Source organism: Macaca mulatta, chromosome 2 (assembly GCF_049350105.2).
Source record: "Macaca mulatta isolate MMU2019108-1 chromosome 2, T2T-MMU8v2.0, whole genome shotgun sequence".
Lineage (NCBI taxonomy): Eukaryota > Metazoa > Chordata > Mammalia > Primates > Cercopithecidae > Macaca > Macaca mulatta.
Window position 1 is genome coordinate 104541384 of NC_133407.1, and position 24139 is coordinate 104565522.

General features: G+C 37.9%; 1 protein-coding gene across 3 annotated transcripts in view; it reads left to right on the top strand.

The window, feature by feature from the left end:
* The first annotated feature begins 253 nt into the window (after window positions 1-253).
* Window positions 254-24139, top strand: part of CTNNB1 (catenin beta 1) — a 40997-nt gene continuing 17111 nt past the window's right edge. For 2 of the 3 annotated variants that reach the window (XM_015131255.3, XM_015131256.3), the window contains exon 1: window positions 301-466. The gene's annotated coding sequence lies outside the window, so the exon portion shown is untranslated. 3 annotated transcript variants of the gene reach the window in all.

Below are 24139 nucleotides of genomic sequence, written 5' to 3' on the forward strand. Positions count from 1 at the left end.
CGGCCTCCCCGACGCAGACCACGGCGCCCTCAAGAGTTGCCCTCAGGTCCCGCGCTGCGGGCAACCGCCAGCCGTCACCGCGGGGAGCGTCCGTAGCGTGCCCCAGCACCCCGCCCCGGCCCGGGGCGCTCAGACGGCGGCTGACTGCTGGGCGGCGCGGGGACTACTTTCCACCGCCCTGTCGCGCCCCGCCCCTTGTCCTCGCGCGGCGGAACGCTCCGCGCTCCGCGCTGCGTCGGCGGCGGCAGGATACGGCAGCTTTTGGGCGACTTATAAGAGCTCCTTGTGCGGCGCCATTTTAAGCCTCTTGGTCTGTGGCAGCCGTGTTGGCCCGGCCCCGAGAGCGGAGAGCGAGGGGAGGCGGAGACGGAGGAAGGTCCGAGGAGCAGCTTCAGTCCTCGCCGAGCCGCCACCGCAGGTCGAGGACGGTCGGACTCCCGCGACGGGAGGAGCCTGTTCCCCTGAGGTGCTTGGGCGCTCCTTTCCTTATCCTTCCGGGGCTGCTCCAGCTTCCTCTCGGAGCCAAACTTCGTCGCAGGCGCGCGGTCCGGGCGGCGGGCTGGGAGCCGGGCTGGGCGCAGCCGGGAGGCCTGGGGTTGGGAGTGGGGGGCTCAGGTAGGGGACGGTGGGGGCGGGCCGCGCCCGGGGCGCGGAGGGTGGCGGCCGGGCCCGGGTTCCGGTCGTGCTGCCTCTCGGGGGCCCCGGGGGCATCGCTTGCGGGGAGGGGGTGCCGCGGGGGCGCGTCCAGGAGCCCGGATGGCCGGCGGGGTGGGGGTGGGGGTCTGTGGTTTCCGTCCGGGGCTCTGGCCTTGGCCGAGTTTCGGGGAGGGACCCTGTGCCTTGGGATGCGCCGGGGCCGGGGTGGGGGGCGGGGTGGGGACGGGGGGCTCCGCCTTCTCAGCTCCTGCGGCGAGTTGGGGTTCGGGCGCTGAGGCAGGGACGCCACCCTAGGTCCCATCAGTCCTGGGGATCGGACCAGTGGACTTTCTCTTAAGATTTCTTCTTTCGTTCTTAAGAATAGAAGTGTTATTATTTTTTTTAATACCCTAGCTATGTGAGTTTGAATCGAAGCAACTTGAAACGTTAGAGTAACTAAACTCTTAGTGCAGCCGGTGCGATGCGTCAGTAGGGTGTGCACATGAAAAATCCATGTCTTGCACCTATATTTTAGTGTACTGTGCAGGTGAGTGAAAACAGTGGATAATGTACTGAGAGTCTTATGGATTTATGGTAGTGGGCATGAGACCCTGGTGAAATAAGAGGGTGGAGGAAGGCGAAGGTGATGGCTTACTGTTTTTTACCAAGTGAACTGCAGGATTCAGCCTCTGACTCAGAACGCTTCGAGAATTTTGTTCGTAGAAATAATTTAAATTTATTCAAAATTTAGTTTGATGGCAGCTAAAATTGGGTTTTAGAGGATGTTGTTTTTTCAGCGGAGTGAATTTTCCCTTCGCTCCAAAACTGGCCAAATGGAATTCAAGCACTGCAACTTCTTTGAGTGTTTTGTCTGGAGAGAGGACTTTGAACCGAGACTTTTCGAAGTTAAGTTCCTATAGCCTGCTTCTGAATCTGCCAAGCTTGAAAGCTTTGGCAGTTGGGTGTAGTTGTTGCCTTACGTTCTCTTCCCTTTTGGAGGGAGCATTGTCTCATACTTTGTATCTTCCAGACATCTGTGGTCTTCCCCCGTCCCCGGCCCCCCACCCCTCGAGTTTGTGAGTGGTGAATGAAGAGAGACTAGGCTGCTGGTATGCAGAGGTCGGCAAAAGGAAATCGAGGAGTGGTTTTAGTGAAATGGGAGCTTTGTATCTTGAATAATGGTGGCTTAGGCTAGACATCAACTTAAAGAGACGGCAGCATTTCCTTTCATAAAGTCTAGGCTAATGTTTTTCAGATCGCTAAGTTGTAGTTTGTCTGGAATTTAGGTAGCCATTTCAGTATTTGTCACATGGTGAACGAACATTCAGTACCTTCAGATGTCTTCGTATTGACTTGTATTCATCCTAAGAAATATTAAATATAGCCTCAAGTGTTATTTATGTTGTACCGCTGGTTTATCTCCTGCTTAAATTATTAACATACATTTCTACTTTGGAGGCTTTTCGTTTGAACTGAGGCTGTGCGACATTTATTTTACTTTTATATTTAGATCTTTGAAAATCTCTGATTAAAAAAAAAGTACCCTTCAGGGTTTGAGGATGTGCTTTCACACCAGACAAAATGTGGCTAATTTGCGCCCAATATTCATTACTTTGACCTAACCTTTGTTCTGAAGGCCATGTACAAGGACAAGGCCCTGAGATTATTGCAACAGTAACTTGAAAAACTTTCAGAAGTCTATTCTGTAGGATTAAAGGAATACTGAGACTATTCAAGTTTGAAGTCCTGGGGGTGGGGAAAAGTAAAAACCTGTGCTAGAAAGCTTAGTATAGCATGTAACTTTAGAGTCCTGTGGAGTCCTGAGTCTCCCACAGACCAGAACAGTCATTTAAAAGTTTTCGGGAAAAACCGACTTAAAAAAAAAAAAAAAAGGTGGCTAATAAAAAAATGAAGCATTTAACAGTGTTCAGGTTTCAGAGTATTGAAGAGGGTTTTTTTTAAACTGTTATCTGATTATTTCCTTTACTAACATGATATAGAAAAGTGTATTTCCAATATTAAAATTTATCAGACTGAGCTTACTGTTCCCGTTGATGACTGGAATAAAAATTGGCATAAGTGAAGGTCTGTATGCTTGTTTTCATAACACCACCACCAAGATAGAAAACGAGGAGACAAGTTTCTTCAAGGGTATTTTGAAATGTGTTAGCAAAACTCTTGCAGATACTCTTTTTTGTTATAGGATGAGGTGGGGAGAGGCGCATGCTAAGTATTGTTGAAACTAGGGATGTAGAGAATTAAAAGTTTGATATAATTATTTTGTAGTTATAAGTAGCAGTGAAATGAAATCTCCTGCAGTAGACTATGTAAGTATATTTAGCCAAATGAAACTTCAGTGTTATTAAAATGAAATAATACATCTGTCCTGTTATAAGATTATTTTTATTTCTCTTGTGGTTTCCTAGTTGCTGATAATCAATAATTGTAGATGAGTAGGTGGTAAGTTTTAAGTTTGTACTTTGAGCTTAGTCGGAAGCATGCTTGACTGCCAACCCAGGACACAAAGGATGAAGGCTTTTAGAACTGGACAAACTTCTAACAAAAGGTATTTGCAACTCTTTTGTAGTGTGTCATGTTGATTTGTGACATTGTTTTTGAAAATACTGTGTTGACTTAGTTTTGTTGTAGCCCTCTTTTTATTGAAACTGTGGTATCTATTGTTGAAACTGCTTGAGAACATTTTTATACCGTAAAAGTGAATAGTAAACATAGCCCAGGAGCTGCTTCTGGTTTGTCCATCGTATGTAGCCATTGCCTCCTTGTACCCTCATTGAGAAGATACTGATTTGCAGATTCAGTTGTCCTTCTTTAACAGACTATGTAATATTGCAGTTGTGATTGTGATAGGTAAGTGGGCCAATCGGTTAAAATAAATACATACTTCTCAGGTTTCACAAAAGGAATATAATATGATTTGTGTTGATTGAAATGAGTAGGAGTTAACTCCTATAGTTTTTCATCACTTAAACTCGGGGAAAGTTCTTTATTTCCTCTGTTTACTTAAGAATGCTGCTTTTGTGTTTCATGCAAGACTGAGCTTGACTCAGTTTGAAACCTAGGCTCATCTGTTGAGGCCTGAACCCTGCTGTCCTTGAGGTATGCATATAATTTGCTTCCTCCCTAAGGAAAAAGAAGCTCTTGAAAGATAAAGTCAATCACATTAGGAACCCGTTTTTAGGGTTTAGCCACTTTTTTTTTTTTTTTTTTTTTAACTTAGAGGCATCTCTTCTGTTAAGAGACATTCCCCAGTCTCAAAGTTTCCCTCAACTTTGTGAGTAGTGTTCGAGCATGTTTTCATTGCATGCTTGGGTCATGTTGAGTGCCCTCCAGTGGATATAGTATAATGCTTGTGATTTTTTTTTTTTTTTTAATTCCAAACAAGTTTATGTGGAATATATTTATGAATAGTTCTGATGAGGGAGAATCACCTAAGAAACCTTTGATTTTTGAAATCATATTACTGCTAATTAAAATACAGGCTTGAGAAAATGTCTTCTCAGCCAATATTTGCAGTAAAAAAGTTGGGAGGTTTTTTGAGGTCACTTTGAATAGGCAGTTCTGCTTAAATATATCGTAATGATAAACCAGAATCTCATTATAGTACTTTAGGAAGTAAAAGATCATGATGTTTAGCTATATTGATGAATTACAGCAACTGAAATTCTCAGAAAAAAATAATGAAGATGTGAATTGTCAGTTTATCTAAAATCAGTCACAGAGTAAAACATAAGTGCTCAACTTGATTATATTAGGAAATAGAAATGGAGGCAATTGAGCCAGTGTATGTGACCTAAAATATAATGCCCTTAGTTACCATAGGGTTGGTTTCATTTGTACGTAGTGGTGGGCCATGTTGAATTGTAAGTGTTTTGCCCTTTGAATTTTTTCTTAAAGAGCTTTCTCTAGGCTCCTATGTTAAAGTTCATGGTTTTTCTGTTAGTAATATTATTCTCTGAAAATCCATGTTTCAAATCAATCTAATTAGCAACAGGAATGAAGCTTATTCTAAATTGGCTTTTGGAAGTTACACGGTCAGCATATGGAAATATTTCAGGGTTTAGATTAAAAAAAATTTTTTTTTCAGAATATGTTGCTGGAATGAAAATGTTAACATAGGGAGGGAAAATGACAGTTATCAATGATTGCTTTACTTTGCCTATGGAATTCAGTGTCATTTTGTGGAAACTGGTATATGTTTTTTTTTTTTTTTTTACTACTTAAGAAATGTATTATTGCTATATTTAGGGTTTTTTTTAAGGCAAGAATGCTTCAAGTGCTTTATGTGAATGATTATTTCAGGGTGGATTAAATATTCCTCCGTCAGGGACAATACTTGTAAATTAGTGATTTCCAAGTTGGTGCTTAGTATTTCCAACATTTGCTGTCTGTAAGCTTCTGTTCTGATTTTTCAAGAGTTTTCTAAGAAAATGAGAGTAGGCTTCAAAGGTCTTTGAAAAATTATGTACATACAACTTACTGAAAAAAATGGCTACTGGGGACTTAATTTTTCTCCTGAAATGGGTTACTTGCCTTCATTAATGTAGCATACTACAATTTGATGTTCAAGATACGTTACTAAGAATAAGATCGTTTTCACAAGCCTTATATAGGATTGGTCTTACTACATTATAGTGGGAATGGCTACTCAAATGTCTCCAGGGCCAGTTAGGTATTGGGTAAATGGGACCATGTGGACTATTACAAATTGAAGTGCACATGAAGCAGCCAGTCATAAGCAGCTCCAGCCATTGTGTGGGAATACAGTTTATGTTGCCAGATCATCTGATTTCTTTCCCCTAAGTGGGAAATCCAGATAAATGTACATCTCTTGATTTTCAAGTGTCAGTGAACAAAATTCATATTTTAAGATGCTGTATTCAGCACAAATTAAATACACTTATTTGCTGAATACTGCCTGTTTGTCCCTCTGCGGTAGTCCCGTTTGAAGTACAATGTTTTCATGATGATGATTCTGTGAAATAACTGGTTCTGTGAATGTACATAATTGAGCAGATAACATTGTTAAATTATTAGGTTTGTATTTATTTGGGCACTTGGGAAATGCCTTGTGTGACTTGATTATAGATTAGGAACTTAAAAGCAGGATTCATATTATTGACTTATTTTTGAAAACTGGGAAACCAACATTTTTAAAGTTAGGAGTTAAGATGGCCAGGTTCAAGGAAAAGGGGGAGAAGTAACTTTCTCATTACTCGGCCATCTTAAATAGAGTTCTTTAAGTGTATTTTTAAGAGGTCTCAAAACTTAACGTGAAGGCACTTAAAATGCTGGACAAATTCTGTGTATACAACTCACATCAGCCCTAAATTTTACTGGTCTTTAAATCATGTCCTTTTTACCAGAAGTTTGCATTTCTAAGCTAAATTATTACTGTTAGACTACATCCAAAACTTAAAAAACAGTTTAGGTAATTAAAAATTAATTGAATATGTTTTACTTAAATTAATGCCTTATGGCTTTTTGGTCAGTTTATGTAGGCAGTTAAATCGATGTTGGTTAAATCTTTTGCTACTAACAAGGTATTTCCAGAATTTGAGAAGTGGGGTAGCCGGGCGCGGTGACTCACGCCTGTAATCGCAGCAGTTTGGGTGGCTAGGGAGGGTGGATCACCTGAGGTCAGAAGCCCGAGATCAGCCTGGCCGACGTGGTGAAACCCTGTGTCTACTGAAAATACAAAAATTAGCAGGGCATGGTGGCAGGTGCCTGTGATCCCAGCTACTTGGAAGGCTGAAGCATGAGAATTGCTTGAACCGGGGAAGCAGAGGTTGCAGTGAGATGAGATCACACCACTGCACTCCAGCCGGGTCAACAGAGCGAGACTCTGTCTCAAGAAAGAAAAGTGGGGTGTTTAGTCTTCAAACTCCGTGTTTAAGTGACTGGACTGAAAATGTAAATCATAGGCCGGCGTTGGTTTAGAAAGTATCTGAAAATAATGCTATAGTCTGCAATTATTTTTATTACGATATGATGGTGTAAAATACAAGCAGATCAGTGGACCTTTTATGAAACATTAATCCTAGAGGCGTCTCACCCCTGGTCTATCCCACAATCTCCATGAGACTCTTCGTAGAACCACTGTAAAGTTTCTTTTGTAATATCCCAGAAGTTTCCTACCTCTGGTATCTTTTGAGCTTGTTCAAAATGCTTCTCCCCCTCCCCCGCCCTATGATGGTTTGAAGAGTGTGAACATCTGAATGATGCTGGGGTGAAACTGCTTCATAACACTTCCATTTTCTCCCCTATTTATTTCCATCTTTTAATTTTTTCACTAATATCCCCACGGTTTTACCGTGTTTTAGTAATTCACATATTGCTGGACTAATTCTTTTTAACTGACTTGTAACAGATATGTTAAACCGTTTAAAACTTGGGGGGTATTTTTAACCTACTTTAATTTCAAGTTAGTGTACATGGCATATAAACCTTATGATTAATGCTGGTAGCTGAGTTGGAAGCCAAAGATGTACAAAAAATCTGAAGGGTTTGGTTTAGTTTGATAAACCTCTCTTACAGCGTTTTGTAATAGTAGCAATATATATATGTGCATATATATAGCATACCTTATTGGACGTCCATATAAAAATGTGTAAGAAGTTAAATTTACTGCAGAATGTCTTGGGAGTGCAATTTGAAGATGATCTTAAGTGGTGATAGTAATTTGCTACACTGAGGGATAGTTGTTGCAAACTGCTCCCAATTTTCCTTTACTGTGAAGTAAACGAAACAGCTGTAATAGGGATTACTTACTGTACTCTCTCTTTCTTTTTTAAGTATAATTAAGTGGTTTTGGGGTAAGGGTGTAGGGAGTGAGTGTCTTTGAAGTTTGGCATACACTAGATGAATGCCACATGTATAAGGGAGGAACAACGGATTCTTGGAAATATTTTTCAATCCAAGTAACTTTGGAGGCTTCCAAGTGGAGTTCAATTCCCCTGTGTAGGAAAGTGCTGAGGTAGACCCTTAAATTCCTTTCTGAGCCGTTGAATGTCCTCAAACTTCGCTTATACTTTATAGTTCCTTTAGATACAAAAGTTACAAACTAAATTCTATTTAGGAAACATAATACGCTGACATAGCGCTTTAAATAGATTATGAATTTAGTGTATCAATTTGCTGGCATTTTGCTGAATTTTGTTGTTTAGTTTTCAAGCCCAAGTATTTTGTTACTTTGTATATTGTAGTTGTCCTGCATTGATCACTGTTTCCTGCTTTAATTGTGCTGTCATTTTTCCTGGTTCCTGATTCAGAGTGCCAACCATTCTGTTCCCCATAGAATAAGAAATAAGAGGCTAGAAAGTTTAGAGATGAGATATCTAGGAATGCCTGAAGATCAAGGGTCACCCTTGAGGCAGAGTAATTATGGTTAAAATGGTATTGCTGATAAGTGGATGCTGGGAAATATTAAAATTTGATTTTTTAGAAGAATACTTATTTCTCATGCTTGAAGAGCGCCCTTACTATATGCTAAAGGGCCTCAGGTTTTTCCTTATTGCCATTATGCTGCAGATTCTATTACGTTTGTCTGGAAAGATCTAAGACAGAAGGGCCGTTTAATACCTTCCCTTTTCTCCTCAACTTCCCCTGTCTTCCCCATCAGGAGCTAAATAGGAACCCCTTCACCTTGTTACCATCAAACTTCATCAATGGTCTGTCTTTACAATGAAGGAAGTAGTACTGCATACTGGTCAGAGGCCAATCCTGAGGCATGCCTTTTCAAGGACTTGTTACTTTAGTTACACTGGCCCTTCTGTGTTAACTCTTATCCCCCAGACTCTAATCCTGTTGCTTTTTTTGGTCCCCATCTCCCACCTTTCATCATCTGAAATCCATTCATTTTAACTTCTGGAATTCAGTCGTTAGAAAATCCTTTATATTCTCAATCTGTTGTGAATGTTCGTTTCTTATTTCAGCTGTAACCTAGCCTTCTCTGCAAGAATGCTACTTCCCTTACAGCTCTCTCAAGTGATGATTTTTTCCCTTCTTGCACACCTTGTAACACTGAACTAAGGGGTGTGTGGACTAAATGTCTGCTTTTTTCCCTCATTGTCACTTCTTGACCTTTCTTTTCCAAAACTTCAAGCTTTGACTTTCATGTGATCAAATTATACCACCCATTGCCCGTCTTTATTTCAAGCACCTGCAGACCTTGCTGGGTCATTCACATCCTTCCTTGATCACTTTATTAGCTCTTGGCTCATTGTTACTCTCTCTCATTTCTGTCATAATTCTTGATGACATCACTATCCATGTAGAGCAATACTGGTAAAGATGTGGTCTCGTAACTGTTACCTGTATGAATTAAGATAAGGAGTTATGCCAGAATGTAAGTCACCTGTGTCACTAAGTTTACTGTTTAGTTTAGCTTACTTTTTTTTGTAGCAAGATTTTGATGAAGGAAGCAGTATGTTGATTTACAGTCTGGTACAAACTTTGATATAGAAGATGCTTCCAATATCCTGGTCTCTTAGTTCCTTGATTTCTTCTCCTCCAGTAATCTTACTTTCTATCCTAAGTCAACTACACATTCCCATTGTCATATTCTAGACTACTCTGTCTTTTATCAGTAACTGTGCTCTCTTCCCCCAATCTCATTTCAGGCATCCCACTTTCTAATTCCTCTAGTAAATATGTCAACTCCAACAGCCCATCAGTCCCATTGGGACCTACAGTTTATCTATCCAAGCTTTTCCCTGTTCCTCACCCTCACTTCTATACAGCTGAAGTTTCATACTGAATTATAATCACTTTCTTGTATACACGTTCAACAGTCTTGTCCCTCCCTGGCTTCATGCCCAGTGGTCTCTTGTATCTATGACCATGTCTTTTACCTTCTCCTCTGTCACTGGAAGAACTGTAGCCTTCCAATATAAGGCCACCCAGTTCATTTGCACACCAGATTCCATCCCCTCTTGCTCTCAAGAATATTACTGTAGCATCTCTCGTTTCTTGTATCAGTGGTTTTTTCTACCCTACTGGCTCTTTCCATGAGCAAACATGCTATTATCCCATTATAAAAAAATTTTTTTTTTCTCTCCATCTCTCCTTTTACTCTCCACCTCAGTCTCTGTTTCTCTTTCCAGCAAAATCACCTTGAAAAATTGCTTTATGCACTCCCTTTTTCTTTTGAACCCCTACCAGTGACCACCACGTTATAAATTTGTAGTTGTCATCTCACTTAATCTGTTAGTATTTGGCACCATTGCTGCAGTTGCTTGAAATGCCTTTTCATTGGTTTCCAGGCCACCATGTCTGTTAGCAGGTTTTCAGACCTCTTATTTCACTGGCATTTCCGTCTTTGTTTTTTCTGGTATCTTTCTGATCTCTGTTGGAGTGGCTGAAGGTTTAGTCCTTGAATCTCTCCTTTTTTGTTGTGCATATTTACTCCAGTCTCATAGCTTTATACAGATGGTATTTACATCTGTTGCTAATGATTTACAAATTGATATCCTTAAACTGATATCCAGCTACTTTTTGGTCAGCATTTTGGATGTCTAGGAAGCGTCTCAAACTTAGTATGTCTAAAACTGACCTCCCGGTTTTCCCCAAAGCTGCAGTCTTTTCTGAAATGCAATTCTGTCTTTCCAGTTACCTAGCTTAAAACCTTGCAGTTCTTGACTCATCTTTCTCTCATACCCCATATCTAAATTCTCTCTGCAAACCTTGTCTGTTCTCCCTTCAAAATAAAGTCATATGTCATTTTATGATGGGGCTACATTCTGAGAAATGCGTCATTAGGAGATAATCATGGTTGTGTGAACATCAGAGTATACATAGACAAACCTAGATGGTATAGCCTACTCACATCTAGGCTATATGGTGTGGCCAATTACTGTAATGAATACTTTAGGTAATTGTAACATAAAGGTAAGTATTTTTATGTAAACATATCGAAACATAGAAAAAAGTACAGTAAAAATATGGTATCAAAAATAAAAAATGGTACACCTGTATAAGGCGTTTATGATGAATGGAGCTTGCAGGACTAGACATTGGTCTGGGTGAGTCAGCAAGTGACGAGTGAGGGAATGTGAAAGAGCTAGGACATTACTGTACACTACTGTAGACTTTATAAACACTGTACACTTGGGCTATACTACATTTTTTTAAAGATTTTAAAAGACTTTTTTCAATAATAAACCTTAAATTACTGTCACTTTTTTACTGTGTGAATTCTTAATTTTTTAAACGTTTTGACTCTTGTAATAACACTTAGCTTAAAACACAATTGTACAACTGTACAAAAAATTTTCTTTATATCTTTATAAACTTTTTTCTATTTTTAAAAATTTTTACCTTTTAGCTTTTTTGTTAAAAAACTCAGACATGAACACATTAGCCTAGACCTACAGAGGATCGGGATCATCAGTATCACTGTATTTCACCTCTACATCTTGGCCTTCTGGAATGTCTTCAGAGGCAGTAAACATAAATGGTACTGCCACCTCCCATGATAACAGTGCCTTCTGGAATACCTCTTGAAGGACCAACCTGTGGCTGTTTTATAGTTAACTTTTTTTTTTTTTTTTTAAAGAAGTAACAGAAGGAATGCACTCTAAAATAATGATAAAAAGTATAGTAAGTACATAAACCTGTAACAGTCATTATCATTATCAAGTCTTGCATACTGGACATAACTGTATATGCTATACTTTTTTTTTTTTTTTTTTTTTTGAGATGGCATCTCACTCTGTCACCCAGGCTGGAGTACAGTGGCGCTATCATAGCGCACTGTAACCTCAGACTCCTGGGCTCAAGTAATCTTCCTACCTCAGCCTCCTGGGTAGCTGGGACTACACCAGGCACCCCACCATGCCTGGCTAGTTAAAAAAAATTTTTTTTGTAGAGACAGGGTCTCACTCTGTTGCCAGGGCTGGCCTTGAATTCCTGGCATCAAGTAATCCTCCCACTTTGGCCTCCCAAAGTGCTAGGATTATAGGCATGAGCCACCATGTCTGGCCCACTGTACTTTTATACAACTGAAGCACAGTAAACCTACTGTGGGTTCGTTTACACCAGCGTCACCACAAACACCATGAGTAGAGCATTGTGCTGCAATATTATGATAGCTACAATATCACTAGGTGATAGGAATTTTTCAGCTCCATTATAATCTTATGAGACCACTGTTGTATGTGCAGTTCATCATCAACTGAAATGTCCTTATGAGATGCATGTCTGCATATCAGAAATCTTAATCATTTTTCACTGAAGCCATGTCATGCCATGCCATCTTTTGCCTATATTATTATTATTCAGCTTTTATTTTAGATTCAGGGTGTACATATGCAGGTTTGTTACAAGGGTATGTTGTATGATGCTGAAGTTTGGGGTACGGTTGAACCAGTCACCCAGGTAGTGAGCATAGTACTCAATAGATAACTTTCTACCATTACTCCTCCATCCCTCCCTGTTTTTGTCCCTGTCTATTGTATCTTTATGTCCGTGTGTACCAAATGTTTAGCTCACTCTTGTAAGTGAGAACATGTGGCATTTGATTTTCTGTTCCTGTGTTAATTTGCTTACAATAGTCTCCAGTTGCATCCACATTGCTACAAAGGACATGATTTTGTTCTTTTTTACAGGCTGCATCATATTCCATGGTGTATAGGTACTACATTTTTCTTTATCCAGTCTACCGTTCATGGGCATTTGGGTTGATTCTCTCTTTGCTATTATGAATGGCTTTTGCCTATATCATTGGAAAGGCCTTCTAACTGGTGTCCCTGCTTACACCTTTTTCTCCCTTAAATGTGTTTTCGACGTGGTCACCAGAGTAACCCTTTTTATAACGATAAACCATGTAACATTTTTGTTCAGAAACTTCTAGGGGCTTACCATTTCATTCAGTAAAAGCTCAAGCTCCTGTATACTCACATCCTTCATCACCTATTACTTTTCTCCTCTCACTCTTCAGCCTTTTTGTTTTTCTTCAAACTGATGAAGCCTTCATGGCTGATGTCAGATATTTTATCCATTGAGATCTTCCTTGTTGACTCAGTTGCACTTGGTCATATTATTTTCATTTATTTGGTATATCTAATCATAGTCTGAAAGTTTGTCTACTTATTTTTCCCCCTTTGAGGGTCCTTGCCCTGTTTTTATATCCCTGATAGCTGGACAGTATCTGGAACTTACAGGTGTTCAGTAAAGTTTTGTTGAATAAATATTCTGGAATCACCCAACCGTTTTTTTTCCCTCCAGTTATTTTTCTTCTCCCTTTCACTGCCTGAAAGATGTCCTTTGTATATGGTTCCACTTATCACTGTCATCCCAGTTTGTGATATACTGTTCTAATATATTATTATTAATACATTTCCAATGAACTTGCTCTTGCTGTGAGTTCACCACTGGACCTACATGTTGGCCGATCAAATGGATACTTTATAATTTTAGTCTTGATGGACTTCTGCATTTGGCACATTTCTTACCTCTAGCACAGCACTGTCCAGTAATCCACACTTCCTGGGACAGTAGAAATGTTCAGTGTCTGTGCTGTTGAGTTGGTAGCAACTAGCTACATGTGCCTGTTAAACACTTGAAATGTGGCTGTGTGGCTAGTGGCTATTGTATTGGAGAGTGGAGTTTTAGAAACTGCTGTTTTTCTTACATGGCACTAGATTTAGTATTACAATCTAATTGTGCAAGCCCGATAGGTAGGAGTCATCTTTATTCCTCTTAATTTTTCTCATCTACTATATGCAGTTCATCACATCAACAGAACCTGCTGTTTTTACCTCCTAAATATTTCTTTAGTCTAACTACTTCTTGTCCCTAGTGCCACCACCATCTATCAGCTGGAATATTGCTATAGCTGCCTTGCAGGTTTCCCTTCTTTCCTGTTCCCTTCTAGTTTTTTGAATTACAGTTAGCATGAGCTTTTAAAAACTCAAATAAGATTGCATTATTCACCTGCTTAAAACCTTTCATGACTTTCAGTGTCACATAGAATAGAAAACACTTTTCTTACCAAAGGCTAGAGAGCTGTATGTGATCTGGCTATTTTTAATGTTTCATTGCACTCACCTTTTCCTTTATAATCAAACTACTCTGATCTCAAGGGTTCTTGAAAGATGATCATGTTCTTTAATGACTTTGGGTTTTTGCTTGTTATATTCTATTTCTAGAATGTTTCTTCCCTGTTCCTTACATGCTGGCTCTTTTGCATCCTTCTTCAGGTCTCAGCTTACATGTTACCTTCAAGAAGCCTTTGACCACGCTAAGTGGGACCTTCCTTCCACTTCTGCTGTGTAATCCCATTCCCTTCTCCCACTTGTTAATTAGTTACATGCTTTTTTGTAATTGTTTATTTGGTTGTCTGTCTCCCTCCAAAGAATGCAGGGACCATGTCTGCATTCTGCAGTAATCACTACTGCACACCCAGAATCTATTACAGATCCTGGCATGTAGCTGATGCATAAATATTTGTTGAATGAAAGGCTATACATTGTATTTATGCTATTGGTAATGCTATGACCTGAAACTAAAAGGAGTTGTAGGAAAGATTTCTTATGGAACAAAAATATCCCTTTTGATTAATATCACAATCTCGTAAATTGAGAAAACAAAAAAATATATACCAGTGGAGCACTCATGTATAGTTTGAGGTTATGACTCATTTATTGGTGTATTTTTGGACTCACAATAGAACAAAGATTAGGGAATATTCCTTAAAGCTCTGTATTGAAATAATGAAAAGCAGTCACATTTTGATAATAGAAGCTTCCTAGCTTACTCTTTCTGCAGTCTTCTTTTCCTATAAGAGAGCCTCATAATTATGAGGCTTATTACTAGAGTAAGGCAGTCAAAGGCAGCAAAATGTCTTTCTGTTTTAAAGAATAACATAAACTTGACATGTATGGTGGGGGACAGAAGGTTTCAAAAGTTTAAGAATCTGTGTTGTGTTAACGAATAGATGCTTCTCAAGCAGCTTATGCTAGGGTTACTCTGTTTAGTCAGGGTTTTTTCTTCTTTAACTTGGGTTCATTTCCTAATGTCACACATGAAGTTTGGATCATATGGTTTGACTTTAGCTATAGTCCTTAGCTATGGGGAGCAGCATCAGTGACCTGTGACACATAAATTAAAAATACAATGCCAGGGCCCTTCCCCAGCCCCTCTGATAGAGAACCTCTTGGTCATCTGTATTTTTAGATGTTTCAGGTTAGTCTGATTAACACCCTTGGTTAAGAACCATTGGGAGGATCTGGTTGCGAGTTTAAGGGGACCTTCAAACCTGTAGGTCTTTATAGTTTCAAAAAAAAAAAAAAGATTTTAAAAATCATGCAAATGTTGTGGCTGAATTCTGGTTTAGCACATACTGCTTTTAATGGCCTGAAATGTTTTTCCCAAATAAATTGTCTTGTTATAGCTTTCATGTGTGATTTGGTCCAGTTTCTTGTTTTTGAAGATACTTATGGGGAAAAAAACTTTGTAATTTCTCTTAGTAACATATTAACCCACTTAAAACCCTTTCTGTTATAGGTCTTCACATTTAGGCTTAATGTGCTTAATTAAAATGTAAAAACACATCTGCCTTTGTTCTCTGTGAAAGTATTTAATAAATAAATGAGGGATTGGCAAAGTACTGCCCGCCATCTGTTTTTATATGGCCTACGACCTAAGAATTGTTTTTAGATTGCTTAAAAAAAAAAACCCAAAAGGATAATATTTTGTGCCGTGAAAATTACATGAAATTCAAATTTCAGTTTCTGTGAATGAAGTTTTAATGGAACACAGCCATCCATGCTCATAAGTGTGCATATTATCTGGCTGTTTTCACTGCAATAGCAGAGTTGAGTAGTTGTGACAAAGAGTTTATGGCCCACAAAACCTAAAATACTTACTTCCTGATGCTTTACAGAAAAAGTTTCCTGAGTGTTGTTCTGGCTATACATTATTCATAAATGAATCTTTCGTGGTTCTGAAGGCATTTAAGAAATCTCTTAGGTTATAAATTGGCCTGGTGCGGTGGCTCACATCTGTAATCCCAGCACTTTGGGAGGCCGAGGCGGGTGGATCACGAGGTCAGGAGTTCAAGATCAGCCTGGCCAAGATGGTGAAACCCCATCTCTACTAAAAATACACAAAAAAAATTAGCTGGGTGTGGTGGTGGTGGGCCTACAATCCCAGCTACTCGGGAGGTTGAGGCAGAGAATTGCTTAAACCCGCGAGGTGGAGGATGCAGTGAGGCAAGATCGCGCCACCACGCTCCAGCCTGAGCGACAGAGTGAAACTCCATCTCAAAAAAAGAAAAAAAAAAGAAAAAGCTCTTAGGTTATAAATAAGTGTTGTAAGCTCTCCAAGCCTCCATATTACATTTTGTGTGTTCTTCTGTTCACTTTTTGAGCATTTTATTTTTTATTAGCACATTCCATTCATTAAGTATTTAAGAGCTTAATATATGCCAAAGCACTTTAGAAACAGTGAGAAACTGTTTCTAAATGTACAGTCTCAGCCCTCACAGCGTTCACTTCATTGGGCTCTTTAAAATTTCTTTTTTTAAAAGGTCAACGTGCTGGTATAGTAAGGAAGGGAAAGTCTTACAACAAGTGGAGTAGAGGAAGGTTATCATTATGGGATATAATTTGGAGGTCATTGAGTACCTGCCATTAATTCTGCCTGTAGTCTGAATGTAGAGATCAACATCTAGAAACTTTTTTGAAATAAAATCTTCAATTTCTTTGGCATATCTAGTACTGTCTAGCTAGGCATATAGTCAAAGTTTGGTGTATATTTCAAATATTAACAGTTTTTTTGGGGCTGTAGTCACTGTTGAAAGGATATAGTTCTTTACTATTACATGTGATATCTGTATATAAAATTGGCTAATCCCTGTCTTTCATTTATCTGCAACACTGACTGTTACCAGTTGTCTCTAACTTTGGTATGGGGGTGGCAATATGATGAGATTGAAAGGGTACATGACTGAGCCACAGGCAGACCTGGATTTGAATTTTAACTGAACGGTTTATTAGCTAGTCTTACATAAATACTGCTAAGCAGTTTTCTTGTGATAATTTGAGGAATGATGTCTTCTTTATGAGATTCAATGAGATAACATATTAGGCTCAGAACTGAAGTTGCTAGGAATTTAATTATGCTACCTTGTTAAGTATGTCAAAGGCAGAATTCAGTGTTTAGCTGATATCACAAGGCAGTAAGTATCCTAAAATTATGCTGTAAAAGATATAAAGATGCTGTAAGTGACTCAGAAACCTGGTGACTTTGTAATGCAGTTAATTCTTAGAATACTGCCACTTTAACAGAATAGGAGCTAGGAATGGACAAATATTTATTAAATTACTAAAATAGAAAATTTATTGATACATGTAAAGTGACATTTGCCTAAATATGGAAAAATTTGCAGTACTATTTCTTTGCTTTAGAAAACATTGGTTATCACTTTTTTTATTTTTAGCAATTTGTTTTTGCCTTGAGGCAAGATGGTTGACTGAGTAGTTGCCACATTTCTTTTTGTACAAAGTCCATTTCATAGGCCCACCTAGCTTTTATGCTTAGAAAATTTCCTTAACGTTATATTTAAGTATTTGGCTAACCTATATAGGGTTCAATTATACAGGCTAACCTTCTCGGACAAATATTTCTAATAATTAATATATTTGGTTCTGCAAAGGTATACAATCATATATGTAAAAAAGATGCCTTGCATACTTGATATATGTTACTTTTTTTTAGTGTATACCTTTTTCATTCTCTTTAATGACTGTATGGTATTCCACCACCCCCGTCCCCTCACTTGGACAACTGCAGTAACCTAAATGGTCTTTCTACTTTGCTGTTGCCCCTTAACTATCTTTTTTCCCCTTTATAGCTGCTGGAGTCAATTTTAGCAAGTCTAAATCATACATCACATTGCTTCACTGGCTTCCCAGTACACTTTGGATTTTATTTTACATCCTTACTGATCTGATTCTCATCTCTGTCTCTTCATGGTTCCCTGCCTTCTAGTTACACTGGTGACCTTTCGATACCTTTACCACATTAAGCTCATTCCTTCCTTTTCACTTGTTCTCTGCCTGGAGTGTTCTGCCCCATCTTTACATGGCCAGCTGCTGCTCCTCTGATGAAATGTCTCTTCCTCACAGGCCTTCCCTGACCACCCACTAGAGTAGCATACCTTCTACCTTATAAACTTGTTTATTAGCATTTCTCACTCTAAATTTTTTTTTTAATTGCTTAACTCCCTAACAGTAGAATATAAGCTTCACTGTATTTATGACCTTGACTCTCTTATTACTGTAATACCAGTAACATAAAGGGTGTTTAAAATTTGTTCAGTGGGTGAATATATATTCCATTTAATTGATAAATTATTATTTATTCCATCTCCTGTGGATGGACATTTGAATAATTTCATCTTTTTCTCTATGAATGCTTCACTTGGCATGCTTCTGACAGTATTGCCACAGAATACATTTCTGTTACAGAAGTTGAATTTTTAAGTCAAAGGGTAGTTACACTTATGTTTAATGGATAGTGCCAGCTTACTATCAAAAGTTTCTGCTAGTTTCACCATATCCTTATTAGCAGTAGATACTAATCAATCTTTTCAATCTTTGCCAATCTGAGAAGCAAAAAGTAAATGGGTTTAAATATCCTTTGTATATATTCATTGCTCACTTTATGTTTTTCCTTTGCAATGTTGTTTCTTGCTCTTTCCCTGCAGTATAATTCTTTCTTCTTTTTGACTTGTTCCCAGTTTTTCGTGTACTGTGGATATTAGCCTTTATGTTACACATGTTCTAGTATGTCATTTTTTGAATTACTTCAAACGTGGTGATTTGTTGCTCAAATTTTAAAAACTACATACACACACAAATTATCTCATGTTTCCCTTTTTGGTTTCAGTTTCAACTCATGCTTAATCAGTTCATCGATTGGGCATGGTTTTAGTCTTAATATATACCCATATTTTATCTCATTGTTCTATTTTTTACATGTAAATATTTGGTGAATATAGGTTTAATTTTAATGTAAAATAAGGATGAAAAAATGATAGTTGGAATTACAAGCCCATTTCTCCTAATACTTTTAATCAAGTAATCCACTAATTGAAATATTACCTTCTTCATTTATGAAATTGCCACATTATATCTGGGTGTTTTTCTGCCTACTACAGTCTCTTACCCATTTATTTCCTAATAATACAATACTTGAAATTGCTGTGGTTGTTGATTTATAATGTTATCTTAGTGATAACATTTATAAATGTGATGTAACTGGTTCCTTCTTATAGTTCTTCTTAAATCAAGAACAAGACATATCTTCCCATTTACTGTTGTATGTATCTCATTTTACTGTTATGAATGAAATCTCTGTCCTATTTGTGTATAGGAAAATAGTTTTAGTATGTAATTGTGGCCACTTTTATTAAAAATTCAGTTCAACTAAGAGTTGTTTTCTGTTCAGCCTTATCAGACTATAAAATCCACATAAAAGGGGTATAAAAATGTCTCAGGACACTGGGCTCAGATGATTCTCCCACCTCAGCCTCCCAAGTAGCTGGGACTACAGGGGCATGTGCCACCACACCCAGCCATTTTTAAAATAAGTTTTAAAAATACAATTAGTATTTTTAGTAGAGACAGGGTTTCACCATGTTGCCCAGGCTGGTCTTGAACTCCTGGACTCAAGCAATCCACCCGCCTTGGCCTCCCAAAGTGTTGAGATTACAGGTGTGAGCCACCACACCTGGCCGAATTGCAGCCGTCTTTAATACTTTTTTCCATCCTGTTCCCTTTGCTGCTCCCAGGCCTGCTGTATTGATAGCCCACTATAAAGAAGCTAGTGTATATTCTTTGCATACTTTTACTTCATAAACTATATGAAGCATTGTTTTGTTTTTTAACTTAATTGGTATAAAATTATATTTTGGAAATTCAGTATGTTCTGTGAAAATTACTTAGAAAATGTGCCTGTGAGGTAAAGCCTATTCAGGATGTATCTTAAAGGAGATAGCTGTGCTTTAACATATTAGTCTTTTTGGCTACTTATGTTAATGTAAGTTGGAGAAAAACAATCTGCTTTCTGTGATAATTTGTTCTTGGAGATGGAGTGAAAGATTGTTTTAAAACATTGTCTTTTTTTTCCTCCCTGGAGTACCAGTACTATTTATTTTAGGATGTTACCGATCAAAGATGCTGTGTGGAGTTACTCATTGGTGACACTAACAATAAATCACACCTGCAAAGGATGTTACCATAATCTAATGATTTTAAACAGGAAAATTATATTCTAAGACATCCAGTTGGCCTAAATGTGCTATATCAATGACTATTCAAGGGGCTTTTTATGTATAATATATACAAGTACTTCACAAAAATATAAAAGGATGGCAGTGACATCAAAAATCTGGCAAGCCAAAAGGCTACATTATACGTAGCAAATAAATAAGCATATAACTTATCGGAATTTAAAACCTTGTGGGATGGGTGGGTGATGGTATATATGTTAGATGTGTGAACGTATCTATTAAAAGTTGTGTCAGATAACAGCTGATGCTGACAAGCCCTTGGTAAGATGGCAGCATGTTCAGTACGTTCTGTGAAAATTATGTCAGTTTATGATCTGTCAGTATTTTGGAGCTATGCATGAAAGGACTTAAAATTCTTACCCTTTAACTCAGTAATACTATTTCTAGAACTTCTGGTGATATAGGAAATTAAGAGAATTATTTATATGCAAGGTGTTTATTGCGGCATTGTTGGAATAATGACAAAATAGGGAAGAACAAGCTAAGAATGGAGGAGGTAGTTTATAGTATAGACATACAATACAATCCAGATGATAATATTTTATAATAGTCTTCACAAGGGATTTTATATTTTTAAAAATACGTAGCAGTGAGTTTAATATCATTCCAAATATACCAAAATGTCATCATTTACTGTGTGGTGGAGTCATGATGGAGATGATAAATATAAATACTAATTTATACTAGGCATATATTACTTTATGGCTGAGGAAGGAAGACAGTTGTGAAGAAAAGAAGATCTCATTCTGGAAACATACTAATTTTTCCCAGCTATAAAGAGATTCCATTTCTGTTTTTTTTCCATTTACCTTGTTTCCTACCTGAGAAGATTCCATACTTCTAATAGCCATTTGTGTACCTATTTAAAGACAGTACCAAAGGCATACATTTTAGTGTTTGGAGGACGAAGGGTCGTTTGATGTTTCATGCTTATTGACCATTCTAGGATGACAAGACACCTCGAGAACACACACATACAGGCACACACACACACCCCAAAGAAAGCTGTGAAAGAAGAAAGCAGAAAGGAACCTGGAGTGGGTTGTAACTTAAAATGTTAGTGTTGCGTGAAATGTGCTAAAACAGGAAGAGTTGAGGAAACTGCATACATTTTCTAGATGGCAAAGTATTACTGGTGACAGTTAATGAAAATGCATATGCATGTGTTTTTAGATTTGCAGATTTTACTATGAACTTTTAAAAAATCCCTGAAGAGATATCAAAAGTTTATCTTGCTTATGAAATAAAGTAGCACTTTCTAACTTTAAAACAGGGAATAATTCTTTGGATCTTGATTATTGGAAAAGTGAACTATGAATTGCTAGTATAAAACTGTGATTTTAAAATATATCTGCTTTATATTTTTATGTAGCAGATTTACCCGTAGTTAATAATACTCAAACTTCCTGAAAACTAAGGTAATTAAGATAATTCTGTCCTGATGGGAAAATGAAAAATAACTTTAGTGTGAAATCTATTGTATATTATTTGTGGCAAGACTTCTCCCCTTGACTTTGACTGGAGACATTTATAGGGTTAAAATCAGAAATAGCATGGTGAATTTTGAAGTATCCTTTATAAAGTTTGTAGTTGGAAAGAGTATTATGTTCATATTGCCAAAAAAAGATGCATGGATGCATTAGACTGGATGGAAGATACATGAGAAGTTGGCCAGCTCCCCCTTTGTCAAAACATCACTTGGTGGTGATAAAGCTGTCAGAAAACACAGCATTCTAATGTAGTCTGTAGTTTAATGATAACCTGTGTCTTGAAACATTTAGTGTAGTACTTATACAAACCTAGATGGCATAGTGTACTGCATGCCTAGCCTATATGGTATAGCCTGTTGCTCCTAGGTGTAAAGCTGTATAGCATGTTACTGTAGGCAGTTGAAACAGTGGTATTTGTGTATCCTTTTTTTTTTTTTTCTTTCTTCTTTTAAGAGACAGGGTCTTACTCTGTTGCCCAGACTGGATGCGGTGGTGTGATCATAGCTCACTATAACCTTGAACTCTGATCCTCCTTGCCTCAGCCTCCCCAGTGGCTAGGACTATAGGCACATACTACCACACCTGGCTAATTTTTTAAATATTTTTGTAGAGATGGAATTTTGCTGTGCTGTCCAGGCTGGTCTTGGAACTCTTGTGCTACAGCAATCCACCCGCCTCCCGGAGTGTTAGAATTACAAGCCGCTTCTCCTGGCTTGTTTACCTAAACATAGAAAAGATCCAGTAAAAATACAGAATTATAATCTTATGGGGCCACTGTAGCGTATGTAGTCCATCTTGACTGAAATGTCATTATGCAGTGCATGATTGTACTTCATAATTTTTAAGCACTCCTCCCTCTTGATTGGTATTTAGTGGATTTTGTCATTTTTGTTTCTTCATAATTCTTTCTGAAATGCTTACTAGTTGGACCTTTGATCTCCTGAATTGATCGTGATTTCTTCTTTTGTATTTTTTGTCTTTGTCATTTATTTGTACTCTAGGAAGTTTTCTCAGTTTTAGTTTCTATTCAACTTTTTGTTTTTATTTTTTCTCTCCAGTCTTTTATGGAGATACTAAATTGAAGTGTTCTGTTTCTCTTTCCACCCTACCCCTAGTTTTAAATTTTATCTCAGTTTCTATGGAGTCAGTTTTTTTGTTGCTTTAAAAAAAATGTTCCTGAAGTGATTGGTAAGTTTTGGCTAATTGGGAGCACTAGAATTGGGCCCTTAATGGTTGGCAGGGTGTGGTGGAGGAGAGCCAGCCCTTAGCCCGTAAGGCTCAGGCCAGAAACAGAAAGAGGAAGGCTTACCTTTTCCTTTCTGGAGCAGTGTTCTGCCCTAGTTCTTGCTGGGCAGTCTATTTGATTTCTTTAGTGATTAATGCTCAGTTTTTTGGCATATTTGGATCTGCCTCCAGAGCAGGTACAAGGTGAGTGAGTCTATGCTGTTACCTAATTAGATCCCCATTTCTATCCTTCGTTTTTACTTCTCTAACTGCCGATAGATTTTTACCCTCCTTCACCTCATAGGGTTGCGGTGAAGAGCAAGATGAATTTTTATTTATGTTGCATAAATTTTAAAAGCTAAAAAATATATATGTAATGTTGGGAAGTCCTAGTGTACAAATGGCTATTGTAAATTTGGAACATGAACATGCTTTTTTCCATTATAAAAATGAAATCGTTATAAATTGCGGTAAAGTTACTAGGTCAGCCCATACAGAGTTTACCCAGTAATATGCGTAAATGTTTTGCCTTTGCATCAACAACAAAGAAAAACAGTACTATAAAAAAGATGTTCCTGGAAGCCGGATGTATCAAAGCACTTCTTAAATAGCTATATAGTCTATAGACATGACCAGTTGGTTTCTGAGTCTGTTGACATTGGCCAAAGGAGAAGCTCAGTGTAGAACATGTTTTGAGTCTCCTTTTGCAGAAATACGTGGAGGCTGGAGTGGGGAACCAATTTTTCAGAAAGGTGGTGAAGTAGTTAAATAGCCACTCTTTTAAAGACAGTCAAAAGGTAGAAACTAAGGCCAGGCATTGGCTCACATCTGAGATAGGAAAATCACTTGAACCTGGAAGGCGGAGGTTGCAGTGAGCTGAGAGTGCACCTCTGCACTCCAGCCTGGTTTGGCAATAGACCGAAACTCTTGTCTCAAAAAAAAGAAAACATAGTTCACACTTAAATATTTAATCCATATTTTTCCATACCCAATATGTTATTTATAGTTCCAGATGAACTTGTTTGGGACAGATTTTGTAATAAAGGAAATTTTGTTATTAGAAATACCTAGAGGCCATGAACTGTTCAAATTTGCAGGTAGTTCCCTGTGTGATGCAGTGTTTTTTTCTGAATATTGCACAATAAAGGCAAAATACAGACATAAATGAGATGCTAAGATTTGTATATATTAATTTTTAAAATATTGATCAAAATAATATGTATCCATATTGATATTTGTATTTATAATAAATCATTGCTATAAATTTGAACTTAGAAAAATTTTACTAATGAAGGTGCTTTTTGTGTTGCAAACTTTCATTTGAAAAGTAATTTTTCTTTGTACTAAAAAATCTAAAATTCACTATTCTAGTCACCAAAATTTGCTCTATGAAAAATAATTTTTGATGGCACTGTATTATATCAGAAAACAACTAACTTGTTAATGAAAATGTGGAGTTTTTAAAATCCCACTG